The sequence below is a fragment of the Sapajus apella genome, unplaced genomic scaffold (genome assembly GCF_009761245.1).
Source record: "Sapajus apella isolate SASKATOON/1434 unplaced genomic scaffold, GSC_monkey_1.0 scaffold29, whole genome shotgun sequence".
NCBI lineage: Eukaryota > Metazoa > Chordata > Mammalia > Primates > Cebidae > Sapajus > Sapajus apella.
Genome location: NW_022436969.1, coordinates 4179514 through 4205619, shown reverse-complemented (window position 1 = coordinate 4205619; position 26106 = coordinate 4179514). Strand labels below are relative to the sequence as shown.

At 35.8% G+C, this 26106-nt stretch overlaps 1 pseudogene; it reads right to left on the bottom strand.

Moving 5' to 3' along the window:
- Positions 1-12457: 12457 nt before the first annotated feature.
- On the bottom strand, positions 12458-14938 carry LOC116561337 (annotated as a pseudogene).
- Between the last annotated feature and the right edge of the window lie 11168 nt (positions 14939-26106).

Here is a 26106-nt window from a genome sequence, read left to right as displayed (position 1 = left end):
GAACTTCAAAACCCAGACGGGAGAGAAATTCTGAGGGGATAAAAAAAACGGGGTAAAATGTGTAATAATAACTCCTCGGGGGAAAAAAAAAAAAAACTATGTGATCAGCTGCATTAGATAATTAGTAAGCCCTATAAATTTGAAGATTGTGCCCAGATAAAATGGTTGCATGCTATATGAATTAGGCATTTTCAGTGGCAATAGAATATATGCTCAGGACAATGCTTTCCTAAGAGACAAGTAGGGAAGGAAGAAAATAGGGCAATTTTTGGCCTTAACCCCACAGAAGATTCCTATATAGGCATTGAAATCATATCACTAAAAATGAACCTTAACATAAAACTCAGCTGGATGTAGGTCTAGAATGATCATGCACAGTGGCCAGCCTCCAGATTAGTTTTATTTATCCTTAGAGTTTGGACTTATTTTACTTGTGTTACGCTTCCATAGGATGGATCATGCCTGAGTCCCCTGTCCACTCCCCTCCTCAATCTACTTTTTGAAAGAACTGTTCTCTAAAATAGGTCTAAGAGCAGCTCTCAAAATTCACAGAAGTATGTATTTCCACAGTAGATGGATTTGTTTGTGGAAGGTCAATACACACACTATGAACAACTATATATAAATACAAAATACAAAAGTCATCTTTTTTTTTTTTTTTGAAGAACTGTCACCCATGCTGGAGTGCAGTGGTGCGATCATGGCTCACTGCAGCCTTAACTTCCTGGTCTCAAATGATTCTCCCATCTCAGCCCCCAGAGTAGCTGAGATCACCTGTGTGTACCACCATATCTGGCTAAATTTTGTAGAGATGGGGTTTTGCCATGTTGCTTGGGCTGGTCTTGAACTCCTGTGCTCAAGTGAGCCCAGCTCCTCTGCCCAACTTGGCCTCCCAAAGTGTTGCAATTATAGGCATGAGCCACCACACCCAGCCCCAAAGTCATCTTCAAAAAGGTACCAGAGTTCCCTAAGCAAGGAGTATGAGGGGAGTTAAGATTCTACACAGCAGAAAACTGCAGTTTTTCCCTGGAGGCACTTGCCCATTTTGAGTGTGGGATAAATCTCAGAGTCTGCACATCTAAGATTTCTCTGGGTAGAGAGTCAATGCAGGAGAGAGAGAAACCATGAAGGATCTCAAAGGGTTTATGGAGTGGGGTGATACAACTGCATAGTTAAGTGACCTCTATCCTCTAACTTGAGGGGCAAAACTGCTGAATTCTGAAGGTACACGAAGAGGGAGAATAAATAGCTAAGCCACAGACCTCTGAGAAGCAGAGTCGAATTTTCTTAATCTTGTAGTATTGAGAAGAAAAAGATTTAGATTTCAGAATCTGTCAGGAGAAAGGACCTCAATAAATAGCCAACCCCTTATTTGAAAAACCTGGTGGGCTACTGCCTGGGAATCGGGATGAACAAGAGACTGAGGCATCACCACCAGCCATTGCTATCATCATGCCTGACTGAACTAAGGTGATTAGCTCTCTAAACTCACCTGCTGGGCAGGAGAAAATGTTATTTCTCTTTGGAAGAAGGTAGTATAATTTGTAATCTCTGTAGTTTTTTTTTTATACCCAATGTCTACAACCCATATTAAAAAACATTATTAGGAATGCCAAGGAATGAGATCATTTAACCAAGAGAATGAAAAGAGACTTGTGACTATCCAGATATTAAAGTTAGTAGACATTCTGTCCTAGCGTAATAATAAATGAATAAAAATTTATAGACTGGCTTTAAAAATAATTATAATTCATATGTGCAAGAAAATAGACACAAAGAAACACAGATGAAAAGATAATTTTATCAAAAAGTTGGAATGTTAAAAATTATCAGTTGGAAATTGTAGGGCTGAACAGCACACTAGCCAGAATTATTTAGAAGGGTTAGTAGCAACAGACACAACAAAAGGTAGGATTAGTGAGCTGGTAGAGGATGTCAAAACATATCTTCTAACATTGTACTAGAGATTCTAAGCAGTGCAATATAGCAAGAAACAGAAATAAAGAGCGTAAAAATGGAAAAGGAGGACATACAATGCTTATTAATTATAAATGGCATGCTAGTGTACAGCGTGCATCGAAAATGCAGAAACATTTTACAGACAACTATTGGAATTACGTAAAATTATCAAGGCCACTGGAAGCAAGGTATTATATGAAATTCAATTGCATTTCTATATACTTGCAACAAAGTAATGGAAAATAAAATTTTAACATTTTTACACTGCATCAAAAACATCAAATATTTAAGAATCAATTGAATGAAAACCTCCACAATGTAACAAAAATTATTAAGATTTTAAAGGCCTGAGTAAATGGAGGGTTGTATCATGTTCATGGACTAAATTCATTATTCTAAAGCTACAGATGGTTTCCAGATTGATTTATGGATTCAATGAAACCTAATCAAACTCCTATCAGTACCGTGTGTGTGTGTGTGTGTGTGTGTGTGTGTGTAGAATGACAAGCTGATTCTAAAAGGTATATGGAAATACAAAGACCTAAGAGTGGTCTGAGTAATACCAAAGAAGAACAAAACTAGAGGATTTACAGTACCAAATATCAATATTTTCTTTACAACTCTAGCAATCAAAATAATGTAGTATTTGTGCAAGCATAAACAGATAGATCACTATAGTGGAAACAGAACAGAACTGTAATCGTTATATTGTACCACAGTAGTGGAAAGATGGTCTTTTTTCATTAAATGATGCTGGGTCAATTGGATGGACATATTTTTAAATATCAATCTGGACATCCTACCTCACAGCACACTAAAAATTCGATTTTAGATTGACTGGGGTATAAATGCAAAAAGTGAAATAAGAACTCTTAACAATAGCAGAAAAACACCTTCATAACCTTTAGGTCTGAGATGATCTGAAAAGACAGATACCTTTAACAGTGTATTTGGAAACATGAACTGTCATCCCATAAAGCTTTGATGTCTTGTGGAAAAAGGAGGACAAATGAGGGAGAAGCAATAAAAATTTAGAAAATGATGAATCCCTAAAGGCCAAGCACCCTGAACCCAGCCACTTGGTCTGCTTTTCCATCTCAGTTGTCATCCTTACAAAGGACGAGGAGCAGAATCTGGGTGGAGCTTTAGAAAGTAGAGATAGCCCCTGGAGAAGAACTCCTTACATGGCTTGTCCAGGCATGTACAGTCTCAGGCAATCTCACTGAGTATCTCTGGACTAAGTGTGGGCATAGCTGAGAGGCAGAGCAAACACTTAGATTCCAGGTAAAAGCTGGGCCCGGTAATATGAGAGATTATGGAATTCATCATAAAGTTTGGGAGCCAAATTCAGAGCCATATGGAGAATCAACATCTGAGATACAGAGCTGCACTTCCCCGTCCTAACTCCATCAACATTCAGTTACCAACTACTAACTTGGTAGTGTCACATAATAATACAAAAACAATAGCTAGAAATTATTAAGGGCTCACTATGCGTTAGTTCCATTGTAAGTGGTTTTCATGTGTTAACTCATTTGATCTTCACACAAATCTACGATGAAACTGTTGCTATTATACCCACTTTACAGATGAGCACCCTAAAGCACAAAAGGTAAAATACCTTGCCCAAGATCTTAGAAATAATTGCTTGGAGCCACAACTGAAACTCAGGCAATTTGATTCCCACAAGAACATATTTTCATTGTTTGAGAAGTAAGCCTTCAGGATGAACTCAGATTATAATTTTTATCCCTCAGGTACTCAATACTCTTGAGTTCAGCATTGAGTATTAGACAAACTAATAAATCTACATTATATTTCTTACATGTTTGTGTTTGTGGACTGAAGTCTGTATTTGTTTTGTCAGCAAAAGTAGAGAAAATGCTCTGAAAATTAGGTATACTACATGCCAGGCACTTTTGCCTATGTAATCTTGAAAAGGAGAAATTTCTGTTTTAATTTTTGAATTAATTAACTAGAAATTCATAGATTTGCATACACAGAGTTTCTACATATAGAAAGTAGCAAAATTAAAATCAAATTCCAGGAATCTTTGTGTCTGGTTTATTGTTCTTTTTACAACAGACATTCTCAAACCATTCTGAAAACTAGTTTAACAAAAATGAAACATCATTAATTAATAGATAAGAAACATTTTATTTTCAAACCTTGTTTGGCTTGTAGTTATAGGTGATTAGGAGGAAAAACAGCAGTAAATAATCACCTAATTGTTTTCTAATTTAGATTATGTTACCTAGCCAAGGAAAAATAATTAGACATGACTTATTGCAGCTGTTTCTTTTTCTTCATCTTTGTCTTCGTCTGGCTCTGACACCCAGGCTGGAGTGCAGTGGAGTGAATATGGCTCACTGCAACCTTGACCTCTTGAGCTCAAGGATCCTTCAGTCTCGGCTTTCTGAGTAGCTGGGACCACAGGTATGTACCAGCATGGCCAGCTATTATTGTGGTTTCTAAAGCACCTTCTGGGTAGAATGGTGAAAGCCTAGAGATTATTTTTTCACGCAAGATCCTAATTTTCTATGAGTTTCCCAAAGCTATTATAATTTTAAACCATAGATTTCTAGAGAAAATAAGACTTTTCTATAGCAATATCTATCTTCTGTTACTAAGAAGCGAGAAATAGGGGGTGCTGGCATGTGGGAAGATACTATCAGGAGAACAATACAGCTTCTATGGCCTAGAATTTGTCTATATCTGGACTTCACATTCTTTACACCTCAGTGACAGACGAGATATATTTTCCCAGCCAGATCAGTCTTCTTTCTATATGAAATTTAATGAAGATTTTGGATCTCAAATTAAGCCCTAGATCTTCAGGACTGACAAGACTCTCTGGGATGAGGTGTATAAGAGGTTTTCAATGCTGGAGATGATACCACTTTGATGATAACCTCAGATAATCATTACTGATCATCTTCATCTCATTAAATCTTACAACAAACCCACAGAAAGGATTCTTTCCCCATTTACCAAGGCTCAGGGAGATTGGGTTGCAGCCTCAAAGTCACAAAGTCAATAAATGTTAGGGCTGGGATTTGAACCCATGTTCTCTCTGACTTCAAAACCCAAGTTCTAGGCTACTGCCTTTCTGGAAAATCTCTTCTCTATTTTAATTAGGTAACAAATTTTGTGTATTGATATATTGAAATTTTAAAAAAGACTTAGAGAAATATGAGCCTTAATTAACAATTTGAAGCTGTTAACTTGATGAATGATGTATAATGATAGAACATGAATTGTACAACACTTGCTAATAATTTCCTGAATAATTGGACAGCTCATTCATTATCTTAGTCCTTTCAGCACCCTTTGAGTATTCCCAAGGCACACTGCTTTTGGGACCAGCCATGTTCAGCTGAACAGAATCCTAAATCACCTAACATGGCTTCAGAGTAGTATAACTGTGTTTCACTTTAAAATGACTGGAAATTTTTTACCTTAAGCTAATTGAATATACTAAATTTTAATCTATATTGTCTAGTTCTAATGAAACAGTCACTCCTTCCACTGATCTAATGGAATTAATTGCTCTAAGTCCTGGGGTTAGTCAGTGTGTTATTTTATTAGTTTCCTATTGCTGCTGTAACTACCACAAACTTGGTTGCTTAAAGTAATAGAAATTTATTATCTTACAGCTATGAAACCAACATGGGTTGAAACCAATGTGTTGACAAGACTGGGCTCTCTCAGGAGTTCTAGGGGAAAATATATTTCTTTGCCTTTGTCAATTCCTAGAACTATATTCTTCAGTTCATGGCTCCTTTCTCCATTTTCAAAGTTAGCAGTGGAGCACCTTCTCTCTTTGCTTCCAGTATTCTGTAGCCTTTAGTCACACTAATCTCCAGCCTCCCCATTACAAGGACCCCTGTGATTGTATCAGGTCAACCCAGATAACCCAGAATAACTTCCCTTTCTGAAGGTCCTTAACTTAATCACATCTGCATTGTCTCTTTTGCCAGATAAAGTAACATTCGTAAGTTCTGGGTTAGGACATAGACATCTTAGTGTGAGCAAAGAGGGTATTACTAATCTACCAAGTCAGACAACATTTTTCTATTTTACATTGTAAGATGGTAGAAAAGAAGTTTTAGGTCATGTCTTAGTTTGTTTTGTGTTATTGTAATAAATCACCATAGACTGACTGGATGATTTATGAAGAATGGAAGTTTATTTTCTAATAGTCCTAGAGACTGGGAAATCCAAAAATAAGGTGCCAGCATCTTGTGAGGGCCTTCTTGCTGCCTCATCCCATGGTGGAAATGGAAGAGCAACAGTGGGTGAGAGAGAGCAAGATGGGAGCCAGACTTGACTTAGAAAGAACCCAGTCCACAATAACGAATCAATTCCCACCATAACAGCATTAATCCCTTCATGAGAGTAGTGTTCTTATGACCCAAACAGCTCCCAATTAGGCCCCAGTTCCCAATTCCTAGGCTCAAGTGATCTCCCACCACAGCCTCCTGAGTAGCTGAGACTAAAGTTATGTGCCACCACGTCCACCACCCCCAGCTAATGGTTAATTTTATTTAATAATTTTAATTAATTATGTTGCCCAGGCTAGTCTTGAACTCCTAGGATCTAGTGATCCTGCTGCCTTGGCCTTCTACAGTGCTGGGATTACAGGCATGAGCCATTGCATCTGGCTTCAAGTTTCCATCACATGAAGTTTCGGAGACACATTCAAACCACATCAGGGCATATTATCAATATTTCACTATTTGTAAACATTTTAGGAGTGGTTTATTTTTCAACTAAGCTAATTGTAAATAGTCATTATTACATAATAAGTACTTTATCTGGAAAAACTAATCATAAATTAAATCAACAGTAATGAATTAAAAACCACTTTCTTGTAATACATATGGGAATTGTTCTTCAAAGATACAGTGCTCTTCACCTCATTGGTGAGGTAAGTAGGAATCTTGCCTCAAATAGTAAAGAATAATAAAAATAAAAATAAAATCACCTAATGTTAGCCACTTGTTATTCAGAGGGTTTTGATTTACAGTGCTAAAATCTTTTCGCAAAAACCAGGAAGTTGCAATAATATTTAAATCAATGTCATTCAGATGTCTTTGCAAGGCAAACAAAGCTCTATCAATTGAACAACCAAGCCACTGTTCAAATTAATCAGTAGGAACTTGATAAATGCCACTGATGTAGAAAATTAGCACTTTGCATGTTTCCCAGATTTTGATTTCATTTGGGCGTCTGGTCATGAATTATAACCACTCTTCTTGGACTCAAGCTATTTCACTTGAAATCTATTATTTCTAGCAGAATTATGAGTCTTGTTAGGGAAATGCCAGCTATTTCCATTTTGAGCATCTGCACTGCAGTTCTATTATTAACATGGAGTTCATTTTAAAAAGAGGGAAGAATTAGATTTGTGTCTTTGGGGCAGTGGGGGAGGGGGCAGGTGGTGGTGACTGGAGCTTCAGTGAAACAAACATGCTCACAAGGCTGCTTCCAATTGACACAGCTGTCATGTAAATATCTGTCCCTGCTGTATAGCTAAGGGATCCTGGGCTTAAAGACATTATAGCCATATGTAAACAATGCAGTGCTGATGACAGGTCTACAGCACTGGAGAAAACATGTGCAGCTGTTTCATCCTCCTTCCTATGGAGTGATACAAATGTTCAGGAGGCAGATCACATATGCTTAAAACTCAGTTTTAGAAGCTTACGAGGCTAGTCCTGCTTTTGTGATGCACTTTGCATCACTGCCTTCAGGGTCATGCCATAATAGCCCATGAAGTGAATGCTTCTGTTCAGGCTCCCTACCGGGTCTCTCACTCCCTCTCTCTTCTGCTCCTCCAGCTTCAGCCCAATTGTTTCCCCTGAGTAGCAGTTAGGCAAAGCATCTCTTTCACCACTGGATGCAGAGGGAACCCCTGACCCATGCCTCGGCATGCTGCATTGATCAGAGGGTTCCCCAGATCAAAGAATCGAAGAGGCTACTGCTCAGATAGGTCATTTACTCTGTTCTCTGCTTATTGCCCTCTTCTCTCCACAGCACTCTTTCCAGTATTTAGCCCAGGCTTATTACAAAATAATCAAACAGGAAACAAAGTATTGTTTCCGTTAAGGTTCGCTTAGTAAAAGTGAAAGCACAGTGGATGTGAGATAGAAAATTATTATGCACATGTCAATTTGGAGGCAACAAATTTTTGCATCCTCTTTCAGTTCTTTAAATAAAAATTGAGGTGAGTATGCACAATTTTTCAGGTAAATGGACTCATGTTGACCTTTGGAGACCTACCTGGATTCTTCAGGTTAGCATAATATTTTGTGACCTGAATTATTCAGAGCCCTCAATTATTTTAGTGTATTTTCTGGTCACATTATGTGTTTATGGACACAAGTCCGATAGCAAAGCTGATTTTTAAACAAGGCTGAGTTTTAAACAAGTCTGATTTTTAAACAAGTCCGATAGCAAGGCTTTTTCTTTTTTTCTTATTTGAGCCACTTCCTTAGGCAGCAGTTAGATGTTTGAGCTCTACTAGCAAACTAAGTCAATTTAAATCCACACATAGCCAATTATTAAATCTGAGATTTGGGGCAAGTTACTGAAGCTATTCAAGCTTAAAATTCCTTATTGTAAAATGGGGATAATAACAGTACTTATCTCTTAAGGTTGTTTTGAGGATTAACTGGATAATCCATACCAAGTCTTTTGTTTAATTTCTTGCACATGAAACCACCCACTAAATATTGGCCATGATTATGATTCTCATATTTGGAAGAATACAGGTATAAGTTAGAAACTCTTAGCTAAAGAAAAAAAAAACTTACCATTAATCCATACGCAAATGCCTTCTCCAATTTATAATCTGTAACCTCCAGAGATTTATGCCCAGCTATAGTCTCCCCTGAAAACCACCACCTTTTGAGCATCCAAGTATGGAATATTCTCCAAGAAACTTCCCCTCCCTTTCCGTAAATCTAGAATTCTTACGCTATCTATTTTTTTTAAAATGCTGGGGCAGAGACCCAAATAAAAGCAACTCAGAACTCATACAGTTCTACTTTTATGAGAATGGGTACAAAGCTCTAACTGATGTGCCTAACATGTTGAATTTTTAAATATTGAGTCCAGATGCTCAGCTATATACTGAGCTGAAAAAGCTTTTGTAGATGAGAATAGGAATTTAAGCACTCTGAGAACCTTGTGTTAAGAGAAAAACTTCAGCCGAATTAAGCAATGAACAATTTGCGAATCAAACAGCCCCCAGAATCACAGCAGATTCAGAGAAACTCCAGCGCAGCCACATGGTGGAAGATTTATAGACAAAAAAGGGAAGTGGCCTACAGAAATCAGAAGTGAGGTACAGAAATAACTGGCTTGGTTACAGCTCAGCGTTTGCCTTGTTTGAATGCAGTTTGAACACCCGACAGTGTATGAGCTGTTGAAACATGGCTGCTGGGATTGGCCAAGACTCAGCCACTGTTACAGGTGCACTCTCCCAAGTTAGGCTCTCAATTTTGCCTACCTATTATGTTAAGTTAGGTTGCAGATCCTCCACAAGGACTCAAATAGAAAAGTACAGAGTCCTTCTCAGGCCATATTTACTTGGGTTTAACAGTTGTCTCTTTGGAAAAGTTTGGTCTGAGTCCAACAATTGATATACAAGTTGACCTGGGAACACAACCTCTCCATAAATTGATCAGTTACTGAAACTCCACAAAATAAGACAAATCCATTTACATTTTAAACTAAATAGAGGAATGTAATGGGGATGCATCTTTTTTTTTTTAAGCAGACTTTATTTGCTTAGAGCAGTTTTAGCTTTCCCAGCTAAACTGAGCAGAAATTACGGCGTTCCCATACACTGGCTCTTGCTACACATGCACAGCCTCCTCTGTAATCAACATCCCACACCAGAGTGATATATTAGTTACATTCAATGAATTTGTATTGACATCATTATTACTCAAAAGTCCATAGTTTATACAGCAGGGTTTTCTATTGGTGGTGTACATTCTATGTATCTTCTAAGAAAATTCTATGGATATAGAGTAGTGGTATATTTTTATGGGTTTTGGCAAATGTGTGACATGATTCCCATTAGAGTATCATACAGTATAACCTCTTTGCCTTAAACATCCTCTATACTCCATGTATTTACCCTCCTTTCCACCTAATCTTTGGCAATCACTGATTTTTTTTAACTGTCTCCATAGCTTTGCATTTTCTGGAATGTCCTGTAGTTGGAATAATACTGCATGTAGCCTCTTCAGATTGGTGCCTTTAACTTAGTAATATGCTTCTAAACTTCCTCCATGTCTTTTCATGGTTTGATAGCTCATTTCATCTGAGTATTGAATAATATTCCATTGTTAAATTGTATTATCAGTTTATCTGTCTAGTCACCTAATAAAGGACATCAGGCTTGCTTTCAAAAATTAAAATTATATTAAACTGAATTATAAGAATTATAAAAATTAAACTGAAATTTACAGAAATTTATATTCACAGAAATTTAGAGTTTATGGAAATTAAAGCTACTATAAACATCTATGTGTAAGTTTTTTTGTGGGCATAAGTTTGTAGTTTATTTGGAGAAGGAGTGCAATTACTGAATTGTGTGGTAAGAAAGTGCTAAACTGTTTTCCAAAGTGGTTGTGCCATGTTGCATTCCCATCAGCAATGAGTGGGAGTTTCTGTTGCTCCACATCCTTGCCAGCATTTGGTGTTATCAGTGTTTTGTATTTTGGCCATTCTAATAGGTGAGTAGTGGGATGTCATTGCTGTTTTAATGTGTAACTTTCTAATGACATGTGATGTTGAGTACTTTTTCATACGCTTACTTGCCTTCTGTATCTTTTTTATGAGGTGTCTCTGTGGAGGCCTTTTGCCCATTTTTAACTCAGTGGTTCCTTTTTTTATTGTTTAAGAGTTATTTGTCTATTTTGGATAATAGTCCTTTGTTAGATGTGAATTTTGCAAATGTTTGCTTCTTGTCTGTGGCTTATCTTCTAATTCTTTTAATAGCACAATTGCAGAGCAGAAGTTTTCAGTTTTAATGAAATTCAGCTTGTCAATTCTTTCTTTCATGGATTATGTCTCTGGTATTATATATTAAAAGTCATTACCAAATCAAAGGTCATTTAAATCTTCCCCTATGTTATCTTTTTGTAGTTTTGCATTTTACATTTACATCTATCATTCATTTCGAAATAATTTTTGTGGAGCATGTAAAGTCTGTGTCTAGATTCCCTTTTAAAATTATTTTGCATGTAGATATCATGTTTCTCCAGCACTATTTGTTGAAAGACTATCTTTTCTCTATTGTATTGCCTTTGTTTCCTTGTCAAAGATCAGTTGACATTTGTGTGGGCTTATTTCTTGTCTCTAACTGGTCTCTATTTATGTTCCATTAAACTACTTTTTTATTTTATTTTTTAGAAACAGAGTGTCACTGTCTTGTCCAGGTTGGAGTACAGTGGTGAGATTGCAAGATCATAACTCATTGCAGCCTCAAACTATTGGGCTTAAGCTATTCTCCTACCTCAGCCTCCTGAATTGCTGAGACTAAACTTGCAAGCCACCATACATGGCTAATTTTTAATTTTTGTGTAGAGACAGAGTCTCACTATCTTGCCAGGCTGATCTCAAACTCCTGATCTCAAACAATCCTCCTGCCTCAGTCTTGCAAGTGTTGCGATTATAGGCATGAGCCACTGCAGCAGGCTATTTTTTTTTTCTTTTTGCAATAGCATACTGTCTGATTACTCTAACTTTATATTAAGTCTTGAAGTCAAGTAGTCCCAACTTTGTTCCCCTTCAATATTGTGTTGGCTATGCTGGGTCTTTTGCTTCTTCATATAAACTTTTAGTTTTTTGATAGCCACAAAATAACTTGCTGAGATTTTGATTGGGACTATGTTAAATCTAGAGATCAAGTTGGGAAAAATCATATTGAGTCTTTCTATTAATGAACATGGAATATCCCTTCATTTAGTTCTTTGATTTCCTTCATCAGTTTTGTCATTTTCTTCATATAGATGTTGAACATATTTTGTTAGATTTATACTTAAGTGTTTCATGATATTGGTTGTTAACGTAGATGATATATTTTTAGTTTGAAATTCCACTTGTTCCTTGCTCATATATAGGAAAGTGATTGATGTTTGTATATTTGCCTGTATTCTGCAACCTTGCTATAATCACTTAATAGTTCCAAGAAGTTTTTATGTTGTTCCGAGAGATTTTTTTGTTGTTGATTCTGTGGGAGTTTCTTTCTTTCTTTTTTGGTTTTTGACTCCTGATTTTATTATTCAATTTCTTTCTTCCTTTCTTTTTTTTTTTTTTCCATTTAAAGTAGTCTTCTCTGGTTGGAAACCCTCACTTCCTAAGACCAGAGTCAGTTGGAGCCGGCTGTTGATGGAAGCGTGTGGGTTGGGGAACTGCAATGGGGGCAGGGAGGCCCCCGCTCTGCTGTTTGTCCCAGGTAGAGAAGAATGACTGCACTTCACAGAGCCTGGGGTACAGTGGGAAGGGGGTGAGGCAGAAGCAGCAATCTGGAGAGATGGGCCGTACCCGACTCTGCAGCTTTCTTTTCTTCTAATGTTTCCTTACTGGTGGTGGTCTCTGCGGTCTTGGAGGCTTTCGTTTTTTTCTTTTTCTGGGTTTTTCAGCTTGAAGAACTCTGTAGGAGGGCCTTTAGCTCTGCATCCTGGACCTCTATTTCAGACTTGCAGAGGTCAGGCTCAAAGGGGTCAGTGGTTATCAGCACGGAGCCATTGGGCAAGAGCAGAACTGTAAATTTAAACTGAGCAACAAATTCACCCTTTTTCTCACAGAGAACATCAAATGGTTGCAGCAGTCCCTGCTTGGTATACTCCACCACACCCATCCAAGCCTTCTTCTCATCTTCAAATGCTCTTAAAGTAAACGGCATGGCATCAAAATGCCTTTCTACCTCACTGAACAAGGTGTATGAAGTTTGCATTTGTAGTCTGTGTTATTTAGCGGGGTCTCCTTTGTAAATAGTAGCTCTCTGTCCTGCATCCTTGGCCTTGACCTCTCCTGTGCTGATAAAAACATAAAATTCAGCTTTTTCATGATCCTTCTTCTGCTGATCTGTGGGGTTCTGGATAAAGGTTTTCTCACCATTTGATGACATGCTGCTTCAATTGGTGTGACAGCATACCTTCTATTGACATGCAGTTAAATGAATGAGCAACTGTGTCCCAGGCTTCTGTCACTTGTGTGTTCTGGTTTCCAGGTTTGGCCAGGCTTAGGGCAGCTTCAGCACAAAGGTGAGCTGCCTTAATAACATCTGCTTTCTGCCCTGTTATTTTCATCCCCTGAGCTACATTCACCACCAAAGTATGAGCTAAATTAGCTATGAAGCCATCCACATGGACCCCAAGGTCAATTTTTCCAGGTCACCTTCCTTGAGAATGTAGTCTTGGTCACCCTTCAAAGGAGAGAATTGACACACAATTACTGAAATGCTGGTGGGAAAAGCAATACCTTTCTTCATTTCCTTTTCTTTCTTGAAATTTTTCTCTGTTTCTGCCATAATAATGGCATCACCTTCCTCACACAGGCTCTGTACCCATACACCTGGACTGAATGCTTCCACTAAGGACCAAAGTACCCAGCTGGCGATGCCACCCCTGCATCTGATACTTGGTCATGACCAGGTAGTCGACGATAGTTTGTTCCTGCTGCTTGTCCTTGCCCGGTATCTTCTTACCCCCAGCACTGCAGCCTCATTTTCCCTGAGCCACCTCTTCAGTCTCCCATCCCAGCGGCAGACTGTGGTCAGAGCACCTTCGATCTAGGAGGAGGCGAGCGAAGGTCCAAGTAAGCAAGAGAGCAGGCAGGCAGGCAGGCAGGCAGGCAAGAGCGAGATGATTTGGGGGGTTCTTATATATGGGGATATATTTTAATATCAATGTTTATTTTTTAGAGTCTGTTAGGAAATTTTTGTATTTGTTAAACCTATTATTCTCCCTATTATGCATAATGTATTACTGAATCAGCATTAGTAACTTGATAATTTTCTTGTTGTTTTTGGGAACTTTGGGTTAAGGAGAAAGCAACAATTGTTGAAAATATATCTTTAACACCTTTCTAACTATTGCTGATACCCATTCTTAACAACATGAAAGCCATTATTGACCACTGATCAGGAAACTGCATCTAAGTATGATACGTCACAGTATTGTTTGGTTTTCATTGTATTTATTTTTATGGTTACCAAACATTTATGGCAAATGGTATTGATTTCTTACTTACGGTACTGATTTAAACTTTATATTTTAAATAATTGTGTTGCAGGGCATTTCCTTAGTTCAACTAAAGATGGGGTTCTTGTCTGTCCCATGGCCATGAAAATTAGGCTCCCAGATGGTTTAAAGGGTGAGTAAAGCAGGGTTTTATTGGGTAAAAGTGGAGGAAAAAGAGGGAGAAACAGTGATTCTCCCAAGGCCAAGTCCCTCCACTACAGCACTTCCTGCTAGGCCATTGGAATCCCGGGTTTCACACAGGAAGAGCAGGGGCCAGGCTCCTCCCACTGCAAAGGGCATGAACTTCTTGAGGCTCCACCTCAGTGGGCAGGCTCAAGTGGAGTTTCTCTAGGGACCCTCTCCCCCCTGGCTATCTCAATTGTTTTTAGGTATAAATAGACAGTTGATACAAAGAAAAGTATATAAAGTAAATGATCAGAGATTGTATGTGATCTGGCAAAGGTCATGAACAATATACCATCACGGAAACTAAAACTTTGTAATAAATTAGTCTAACCAAATTACAATGGTAAGATAATTTTTAAAGGCACTTAACAGTTTAATCATGATCTAGGCAAAATTATTTGCCTAGATCATATAAAGATTGGAAAAGATTGCTGGTTAGTAAGCTCTAATCACTTTAAAACTGAGGAATATATTACATTTGCATGTGCAAACTTGTGGCTAGCATAATGCCAGAATTCAGTAACCATTTGTGGAATAAATGAGCAGATAAACAGATTCTGCATTCTCATCTTCTTTCTGGCATCAAGTCTCAATTTCAAAAATTTCTTCTTTGTCTACCAAGTACCTGGTTGTCACAATGCCTCTAAAAAACTCATCTGTACTGTGTAGTTCAAAATTATATTTCCTCCTCTCATGGGCAAAGCTTCCTATTGTTTTGAGATTGATATTAAAATTATGAGATTGTAAAGTCATTCATACTAAGCTGCAGGACTGACATGTCTAATTGCCACAAAATGGATGTCATTTTAATTGACGCCTTTCTGAATCCAAAGTAATGCCTAATTGACAAAATGCATTAATAACACTCATCTTAAGACTAGGGACATTTTAGATGTAATGTTTATATACTGCACAAAAATGTGGAACCATATCATCCACTTATTCACTGGTTTTTCAAGTTCTTGTCAGTGTAAAAGAATTAGGAGAATTGCTAGCAATCTTTGTAACACTGGCTGGCTAGGTTTTAGTAATAGAAGCACCTAAGAAGCTTTCTTAAACTGCAGATTCCTGGGCCTTAACTTCTAGGTATTTGCTTTTCATTATCATGACCAAGTAAGTTTCAATGACCTACCCAAGGTCATGCAGACAGCTTGCTATCAGCTGGAACTTACTTTCCTAGCTCACACTATAGATTTCTTTCTATTATAGAGAACTACGATGATTGAAAACAGCTCTAAAATTTTTGTTAAATCACTGAATTCTTAGTTTTTAAGAAAAGGAGACAAGTTACTAAGATACTTTTAAGTAGATATTTTTGAAAAGGGCTTGACATTTTATGTTTATATATTTTGCTGGCATGATTAATAGGAAAGCATTTTATCCAGCACACACTTATGTTTCTTTAGTTGGTTATCCATGGAATATGTTTCATAGGTGTGAATACTTATGTGCCTTACTCATAATTTTTGCATAGCACCTACCTGTCTGTAATGGATTCTAACAATTGACTGAATAATTAAATTAATAAAAATAATAATAACTGATGTTTACTGAGCTTTGATTACATGCTGGTAGTATTCTAAACCCACATACATGTTTTATGTGATAAAAACCACAAGAGGTAGAGAATGTTATTATAAATGAATTAGCGACTAGAATAAATGAAGGAACGATAAAGAGATAAATATAAGCAATTCAGTCACTATTTTGGATTTAATAACTACAGTTTACTAGAAATGACATCAAACATTTTAAATGCACAAGATGAATTTTTGTGAAACACATTGCTAAGCGAGAGGCTTCACAAATAAATACTTGTTCAATTGTGATGAAAACACAAACCAATATAGCAGCTCAGAAAATGAAATATAGTCTACAAAACAATAACTAATCTAAGGTTGTTCAAAAAAGAAGACCTAATTAATAACTCAGATTATGTGATTATGAACTTCCAAAGGCATCTGGATTTGCCAATTTTGTGTGTCTTTAAAAAGAACTAATGAAATTTAAACATTATATCTTTCATCTCAAAAAGCAGCATTTGCTTTAGCAGAATAAATTCATTAATAATGTCAAAATCAATTCATACTATTAGATATATCCTCCATCAAGAGCTGGAGTTTTCAAGTATTTCTAATTATAATGCGGTTCTAGTGAACATGTTATAAGCAATGTGTCTACCTGAAGGGAAATTCTCAAAACATGTTAAACTTCACAGTGTATACAGTGCATACAATTTCTCATTTGATAGATTCGTAGTCTCACATTTGTCGTAAAAAGAGTGGTTCTTTACTCTGTTTTAGCTTGTGACTTTAATTTGAAGTTTTCACATCCTTGTTGATACTGGTAATATTCAGTATGTGCTAGAAATAATGACTGTGTTTATGACACATTTAATATTTTTATTTTGTGCTCTCTCTCTAATGGGGTCACAAAGTATTTAAACATGAGAAATTTGTAGTCATTCGGCTACCTATGAGCAAACCAGAATGCATAGAATTTTAGTGTGAGATCCTAATAAGTAAGGATTTTTTGTTCCTAATGCCAGATACAGGTAGTGAAGACAATTTGATGGAATAAATTGAGTCCTCCTTAACAGAAAGACTTCTGGAGCAAGGTTTAACGTATTATGGATATATAAAATCAAGAAGGAAATGTTTCAAATTGCTAATCTATTATGCATGCAATACTTTATATTCTATAACTCAATGGCAGCAGACCACAGCCCTGCCAACCTCTGCAGAATTCAGTTATGCTGCTCCCCATGGAATGAAGTATAGAACAAATCTACCAATCCTGATATGTCTGTGCTAATGAGATCTACTTGGTGAAATCCTTGTTCATTAAAAACCTAAGAACAGAAATAATGGGATACATGGGAATTGAAGTTCCAAAATGCCTCAACACTAATAAATAACAGTCAAATCATATTTAATAAGTAGCCACATGTATTCAGATCATTTAACCATCATGTAGCTAGGGTCCTGCAGTAAATAAATTCTGTCCACCTCACTTCTAGGACATAAAATCCAGGCAATGCCTTAATTAGATAGTGACTGAGGAATAGGAGGTGACAGTCAGTAATGGATTCACAGCAAAGGCAAGCATTTTGCTGTATTTCCAATACAGTTGCTATACACAAATTAATGCCAAACTCAAATCGATAAATATTCATTTTATTTCATTTTTTTTACTTATGCAAATATTTATTTTCAAGGACTAAGGAGGTTTTTATCAAGACCACACAGAAATCACCAAAAAGAAAAAAACCCATATTTTCCCAGGGAAATTTGAAAGCCCCCAGCCCCATTCTATAAATGTATTGCATTAGAAATGACCCCTTACTAGATTCCTCAGGGGAATAATAGATTATGCCAAAAAATAAAATGGTGTTTACTTTATCATTCAGTAACTACCTGGAGAAAGGAAAGAGTAAAAACAATGGAAGACAAAATAAGTTTATTGGATGTCTTGGAGGCATCAGATATTTTCATGTTTAATGTATTATTAACTAGTTATACCAGGTTTTATGATGATGATCACCACCACTTAAAATAAAAGGCGAAAAGAGGGTCAAAGAAGATAATGAATTTGCATATAGTCATGGGCCATAATTCATTTATTTAAATAAATATTTAATGAGTAGTTACTATGTACCACGCATTATTCAAAAGACACAGCCGTGATTCACAAAGTTCGGACACTGTTAAAATAAAAATATAATAAAAGTAAAGGTAATTTGCAGATTGTAGTAAATGCAGTATAACAAGTAAAGATGGTGTTGTTCATAACAGAGTGGGGAGTAGGGAAGTCTCTTAAGTTGGATGGGCAGGCTAGGTTGTTTTAAGGAGGAACTGTTTGAGCAAAGATAAGGATGTGTGGGAATAGATTATTTGGAAAGCTCTGGTAATAGCATTCTAAGATGAACAATAAATGCAAAGTCTGAGAGACTGGAGGTTCTTTGCTATGTATGAGGAACAGAAAGGCTGATCTTGTAGGAGTCAGTGAGCTTAGGGGGCATTAGTTAAGGTAAGTTTGAATAAATACGCTGTGTCCAGCTTTTGTGGGACCTTGTAGAAATATTAATTAGGTAGTTGGATTTCATTTTAAATGTATCATGAAGCCACTGATTTTTTTGTTAATTTATTTTTAGGTTTTAAAAAATATTGCTTATGTTGAGTTTGGAAGGCAGATTGCAGGAATGGCTGACAACATGTTACAGAATAACCACCCTGCTGAGCACCATAAGAAAAGGACAACTAGCTATTCTTCCTGATTCTCTCCCTCTCCCTGAACATAAAGTTGGAAATTAAAAACATATCATAAAAAAAAAGGTGAACAAGATATAAAAATCATCTGCTTGAATACATAACAGAGCTAGCAAAGCATAACAAATTTCAGGACTTTAAGCCCTTTGGAGGAAGAAAACCCAGGTAAATGAGGGAAACATCTGGGATATGTTTTCTGCAAGAAGCATCTGCTAAACCAGAAGAAGCATTTGGGAGAGTGAGACTTTGAGTAGACATTTTTAAAGTCTTCTGAACTAGAATGCAATAAAAAACTAAAATAAAAAATGAAAGCAAAGATTGCTCTTCAGTGTCTGCCAAGGATGGGGAACTCTAATAAAAAGTGCAACTTTAGGCTGAGATTCTGATGTACTATATCTTCTGTGTAAGTGTGAAACAGAAAGACATCAGCTGTGAAACCTACTAAAGCCCAGCTTCAAAAAGTCTCAGTTCCTAAAATTTGATCAAAATGATCTGTGACTGCTAGTGGCTCAGACTGTCTACCAGAAGCAAAGGCAAATTTTCTCTAGATTAAGATGACATGATCCTAGGCTTCAATTATTTTAATAACTTTTCATATTCAGTCCCATACCAGAAAAAAAGGAGACAAGACAATGTGGTAAAAATCTGAGAAATAATAGATAATGGAAAATGACAGAATCAAAAATATAGAGGATGCAGAATATGGAGTTATCAAACACATACATACATACATTGATTGATTGATTGATTGATTGATTGACTGACAGAGTCTTGCTCTGTTGCCCAGGCTGAGTACAGTGGTGTGATCTTGGCTCATTGCAACCTCTGCCTCCTGGGTTCAAGCAATTCTACTGTCTCAGCCTCCCAAGTAGTTGGGATTACAAGTATGTGCTACCATGTCTGGTTAAGTTTTGTATTTGAAGAGACGGGGTTTCACCATGTTGGCCAGACTGATTTTAAACTCGTGACCTCAGGTGATCTGCTTGCCTCAGTCTCCCAAAGTTCTAGGATTGCAGGTGTGAGCCACTGTGCCCAGCCAAACACATACTTTGAAAGACATAGGCTATTTAAGAACTTGGCAAAAAACTGAAAATCATAAAGAAATTAATGAATATTCTAGAACTAAAAGGTACAATAACTTAGATCTCAATAGATTAAGGAGATAGGTTTAATAACAGTTTAGATACAGATAAACAGAATAAGTAAAGATAAAAGTTGGTTAAAATAAAATATCTAGAATGGGGGAGAAACAAAAGAATGGGAAATATACAAAAGGAAGTAAGCAGTATAGGGGCTATAATAATAGTTAGGGTATAAAATATAAGAATTTGAACTCTGGAAGAAAAAGTAATAAAGGAGACATAAGGAATATGTGAACAAATAACTTTCTAAAACTGATGACATTAAGTTAAAGATTTACAAAACTCTGTAAACTCCAAGCAGCATCAAAACAAAGAAAATCACACTTATGAGAACACTCGAAAACATAAAAATAAAACAAGTAAAATTACCTAAAGGAAACTAGAGAGAATGGCAAATGATCTTCACAGTTGTAAAATTAGATTGTATTTAATCTGTCTTGCTCCCTGTGGGATACCTTCAAGCTAGCTATATCCTTCTACAGGGAAAGCTGTGTTCTTCTCAAGGTAGCTATCTGAACAGAACTCAATCCTCTAAGATTCCTGTAACCACCTCCTTCCTAGGGTGGTAACAACTCTGCAGCTACCAGCCCTGGTGGTACTGCGCTATATCCCTCATGGTTTCCTTATACCCTACCAATACTTTTTCATTTTATTAAACCCTTTCAATTTATCCTAATCTGAGCATGTTATCAGGGACATTCTTCTTCCTTCCAGAGCTTATAGTTCCTTGTATCTTTTACAAATATTGCTGATCCTTTTACATTTAAAAATATTGCTACTGAATCATGAAATGTTTTTGATTTGGAAACTCATGGAGATAAATCATAAATGAGAAAGGAAGAAAATAAAAATGAAATTTGGATGTTCATGGTTAAGGCCAAATGTAGCATTAACTTGCAGGAAAAAAATAAGATTAGACTGACAGCTGATATCTCGACGAAAACTGTGAAATCTATAGGACAATGAAGATACTATCAAAATGTTGAAAACAGTAATAATAACAATGCTTTGCTATCTAATTTTAAAATATCTTACAAAATAACAACGAAATAAAAACATTTAAGGCAGAAAAAACTGAGAATATTTGTAATCAAGAGGCTTGCACTAAGGTAAATATAAAAGAGTGTTTGGAGAAATAACTGATACTTGATAGAAGCTGGGAGAAAACTGGTATATATAAATGAATGTTGGCAGTATTAAAAAGTAATACAATGACACAGTGTTTCAATATACAGTGAAAGATCCACTTCCAGAATAGTGGCATGAGAAACTCCATATACTTGCTTTCCAGGGAAACAATCATAATTGGTGAAAATTATATTTTAAAAGCTCCATTCATAAAAGCCTCTGAAAATTTTTCCAGAAGCATACAGCAATTATCTACTAAATCTTGGTAAGAAGAGTAGGAATCTATGGCTCTTGAGTCACAGCCTATACCTTTCTCTATCCTCCCATAGCTCAGTGTGACAGAAGGTCCACCCTGGATGGGTACGACCAAGAAAAAGAGTTCCCATGCCCCTCAGTCCCAAGCTACGGTATCTTTTTGGGAGAGGCAGTCCACAAGCATTTCTCATCTGCCTCAGTTCCAATAGACCAATATCACATAGATGCAACAGTTCCATGTTGCAGATTTGCTTTCTCTATCCAGCTCCAACTGATAGAATGGTGGCTCTACCCCAAGAACCTCAGTCCCAGAATATTGTGGCCCCAGTTACCTTGTCCTCATCCATGCTCCCTCCCCAACTTGCTCATAGGTCCACACCTGGAGAGTTAAGATAAGACACCACAGGCTACCTCTCCCACATGGTGCCCTGATTATAAAGCAGAGTGTCACTGCAAGAGAAGTGGGCCACTGTCCCAGCCTCCAGGTCTAGAGCATGACTCAGACATCTTACCCAGGTGAAGCAGCAGCATAAGGACAGAGAGCTCCTAAGCCCTCGCCAAAGTAACTCTCTCTTTTAAAAAATAGAACGTCAAGATATTCAAGACAGAGAGAGCTCTAAATTACAATGGAATTTGGGTGATAAGTCATTAAACCTCGATAAATGTAAAATGACTGAAATCAAACAAAGATCGCTGTCAATGGAATAAAATTGGAAATGAATAACAGAAATTTTGAAAATTCAAATATATGAAGAAATTAAACAGTGCAGTTCTAAATAACAAATAAGTCAAAGAAGAAATGAAAAGGATAATAGAAAATACTTGAGAAATAAAAATGAAGGCACACTGTATCAACAATTAGGGGGTGCAGCTAAAGCAGTGCTTAGAGGAAAACATGTCTGTAAATGTCAATGTTCTAGAAGAAACTTGTTAAATCAATAATCCGGTTTTCTACCTTAAAACACTGGAATAAAAGCAAGCAGAAGGAAGGAAATAATAAAGATTAGAGTACAAGTTGATAAAAATATAGAATTGAAAAACTATAGGAAAAATAAATGAAATTAAAATTTGTTCCTTGAGAAGTCAACAGAATTGTCACACTATTAAGGTGGTTATGAGCAAGAAAAAAAGAAAGAATATTCTAATAAAATCAAAAGTAAAAAATGGGACATTACAACCCAATTAACACAAAGAAATGGATTATAAGGAATAAAATTAAAATCTGTATGCCAAAGAATTAGATAACTTAGATAAAATAGATAAATTCCTGGAAAAACACAAGATACAAAACTGACTCAAAAAGAAGCAGAAAATCTGAATAGGCCTTTAGCAAGTACAGAAATTGAATTAGGAATTTAAAAACTACAAAGAAAAGACCAGAACAAGATGGTTACACTGGCGAATTTGAATTCTACCAAATTAGCAAAACAAAACAAAGCAGATACCAGGTTTCCACAAACTCTTCCATAAAAATAGAAAAGGAAGAACACTTTAAAACTTATATTATGTGGCCAGTGTTATCCTGATACCAAAACCAGATAAAGATATCACACACAAAAAATAAAACTATAGACCAATATGGCATACATGTGAAATTCTAAATTACTAGCAAACATATAATAACAATAGTCAAAGTGCCCTTTGTTTCCTAAGACCAGAAACAAGGTAAGTGTGTCCGCTCTCAACACTTCTGTTCTATACTGCACCAAAGGTTCTAGCCAGGGCAACTGTCAAAAAAAGAAACAAAAAGGAACACAAATTGAAAAGAAAGAAGAAAAACTCTATTTACAGATGACATGATCTTGTATATAGAAAATTCCAAGGAATTCACTAAAAAAGCTTATCACTAATAATTAAGTCCATCAGAGTTGCAGGACACAAGGTGATTTATATACAAGTATCAATTGAAGTTTTATACAAAAATCAATGAAAAATCTGAAAATTAAGACCAAAATTCTACTTTCGATGCCATCCCAAAGAATAAAATACCTGGAAACAAAATTACTTAAGGCAGTGCAAAAGTTAGGCTCTAAAAAAGTTTACTTTATTTTTGAGATAAAGTAGATCTAAATAAATAAAAGATTTACCTTGTTAATGGATGAGAAGACTTAATATTGTTCCGACATTGTTATGATATGTTTTAAAATGGCAATACTCTTCAAAAACTGATCTGTAGATTCAATGCAATCCTTATCAAAATAGGAGCTCGCTTCTTTGAAGCCATTGGCAGGCTAATTCTGAAATTCATAGGAAAATTTAACAGACCCAGAAAAGCTAAAACCATCTTGAAAATGATAAACTAAGTCGGAGGACTCACACTTCCCATTTACAAAACTTACAGCAAAGCTGCAGTAATCAAGACTGTGTGTTACTAGTATAAGTACAGACATACAGATCAGTGGCGTCGAATCAAGAGTTTAGGAATAAACTCCCACATTTACGTTAAATTGAATTTTAACAAGCCTACCAAAAATGTCAAGGGAAAGAATGGTCTCTGCAACAAGTGGTGCTGGGACAAGTGATTATGCAGAACAACAGCAAAATGAAGTCAAAACCCCTCTTTATATCATATATGAAAATCAACTCAAAATTGATCATAGACCTAAATGTAACAGCTAAAACTATTAAACTCTTAGAAGAAAACGTAGGCATAAATCTTCCTGACCTTTTGGAAAGCAAAGCCTTCTTAGCTGTAACAGCAAAATCATAAGTGACAAAAGACAAGGTAATTAAATTGAGTTTAATAAAAATTAAACCTTCAAAGGATATCATCAAGAAAGATAAAAGAATAGCCACAAAATGGTGAAAATCTTTGCAAGTTATATATCTGAAAAGAATCTAGTATCCAAAATATGTAAGGATTCTTACAACTCAACAACAAAAAAGATAAACAGCGCAATTGAAAAACGGGAAAAGAAACTCTGTAGATGCTTCCCCAATGAATACATATAAACGAGTAAAAAGCAGATGAAAAGAAAGTCCAACATAATTAGTCATTGAAGAAATGCAAACCAAAACCACAAAAAAAGATCACTTCATATCCACTGAGGTGGCTAGAAAAAAACAACAACAGAATACAGGGGTTGACAAGAACATTCAGAAACTGGAACCCTTGTATACTGCTTGCGGGAATGTAAAATGACTTGACTTCTGTGGATAATCGTTGGGAAGTCTTAAAGTTAAACAGAAGTACCATATACCCCAGAAATTCCACTCCTAGGCATGTACTCAAGAGAATTACATATATATGTCCACACAAAAACTTATACACAAATGTTCACAGCAGCATATTCATAATAGCTGGAAGCATAGAAACAAACAAAATGACCCATCAATGAATGAGCAATAAACAAAATGCAATATATACATACTATGACATTATTCAGTCATAAAAATGAATTAAGTCCTAATGCATGATATAGATTGAATGAACCTTGAAAACTATGCTTAATGAAAGAAACCTGTCACAAAAGACCACATATTGTGAATTATCATGTGTGCAGTATCCAGAATAGGTAAAGCTACATAAGTTCAAAGTAGATTAATGGTTGTCTGGGGTGAAAGGTTTGGGGAAAAATGAAGACTGACTGCTAAGGGCTATAGGGTTTCCTTTTTGGAGTGATAAATGTTCTAAAACTGATTACAGTGTTGTTTACATAACTGTTAATATACTAAAAACTACTGAATTATATACCCTTAATTGGGTGAATTTTGTGGTATGTGAATTTTATCTCAATATAGCTGTTATATAAATATACACATATATAAATATAACATATATATACTTACATATATAGAAAGAAGGAAAAAGAGGGAGTGAGATAGATTAAATTACATTTAAAATATACTAAGTCAGGAAGTATATAAAGTTAGATGAAATGAGAAAATGAAGATACAAATACCAATTAAATTAGATTTTGATAATTCAAGGATGCATGTTTGAATCTTGAATGTAACCATTGGAAGGAAAATAGTATACAATTTCTAGGTTAATGTACAGGGAAAATGAAATAATTAAAATAATCAGGTAACAATAAGATAAATCTTTTTTTAAAAAAAATAAGACTAATGAAAAGCAAACAATAAAGCACATATTTATAAACAACTAAATCTGCAATTATGTTAATGTGAGTGAACTAAATTCTGTAATTATAAGACATATTATCAGACACAAAAGTCCAAGTCTATGATGCTTACAAATGACACAACTAAAATATGAAAATACTGGGAGGTGGAAAGTAAAACGACAGAAAAATTACCATGCAATTATTTGTCACAAGAAATCTGTTATATCTGTGTTAATATGGGACAAAGCACACAACAAAACTACGAATACAAAATATCCTTTACAGTGACTAGTTCAACTCATCTATCCCATACGGACATTCTAAATTTGAATTTGTCTAATAACATTACCTCAAATGTATGAAACAAATATGACAACATTACAAGGAGAAATAGACAAATATTCACTCCTAAGAATAGAGTTTTACATACCACTCTCAGTAAGTGATAAAAAGCAAACAAAAAGTAAAACAAAAAAATTGAAACACATAATTAATAATCTCGATCTACCTGGCATATGTTGATTACTACAACCAAATACTAAAGCATATATTTTATTCAAGTACTCATGAAAAAATTGACCATATGTTGGAATATAAAGTAAGTCTCAATTTCGAAATATTTAAAACATACACAGCATGTTTCAATCACATTGCAATTTAGCTAGAAATCAACATCAAACAGGTAAGTAAAAAAAACTATAAGCTTAGAAACCATATTTAGACATTTCTAAAAAACACATGGAGCAGAAAAAAAATCACAATGGAAGTTAGAAACTACTTTAATCACAACTAAGATACAATATAGCAACATTTATTGGATAAATCTAAAGCTTTG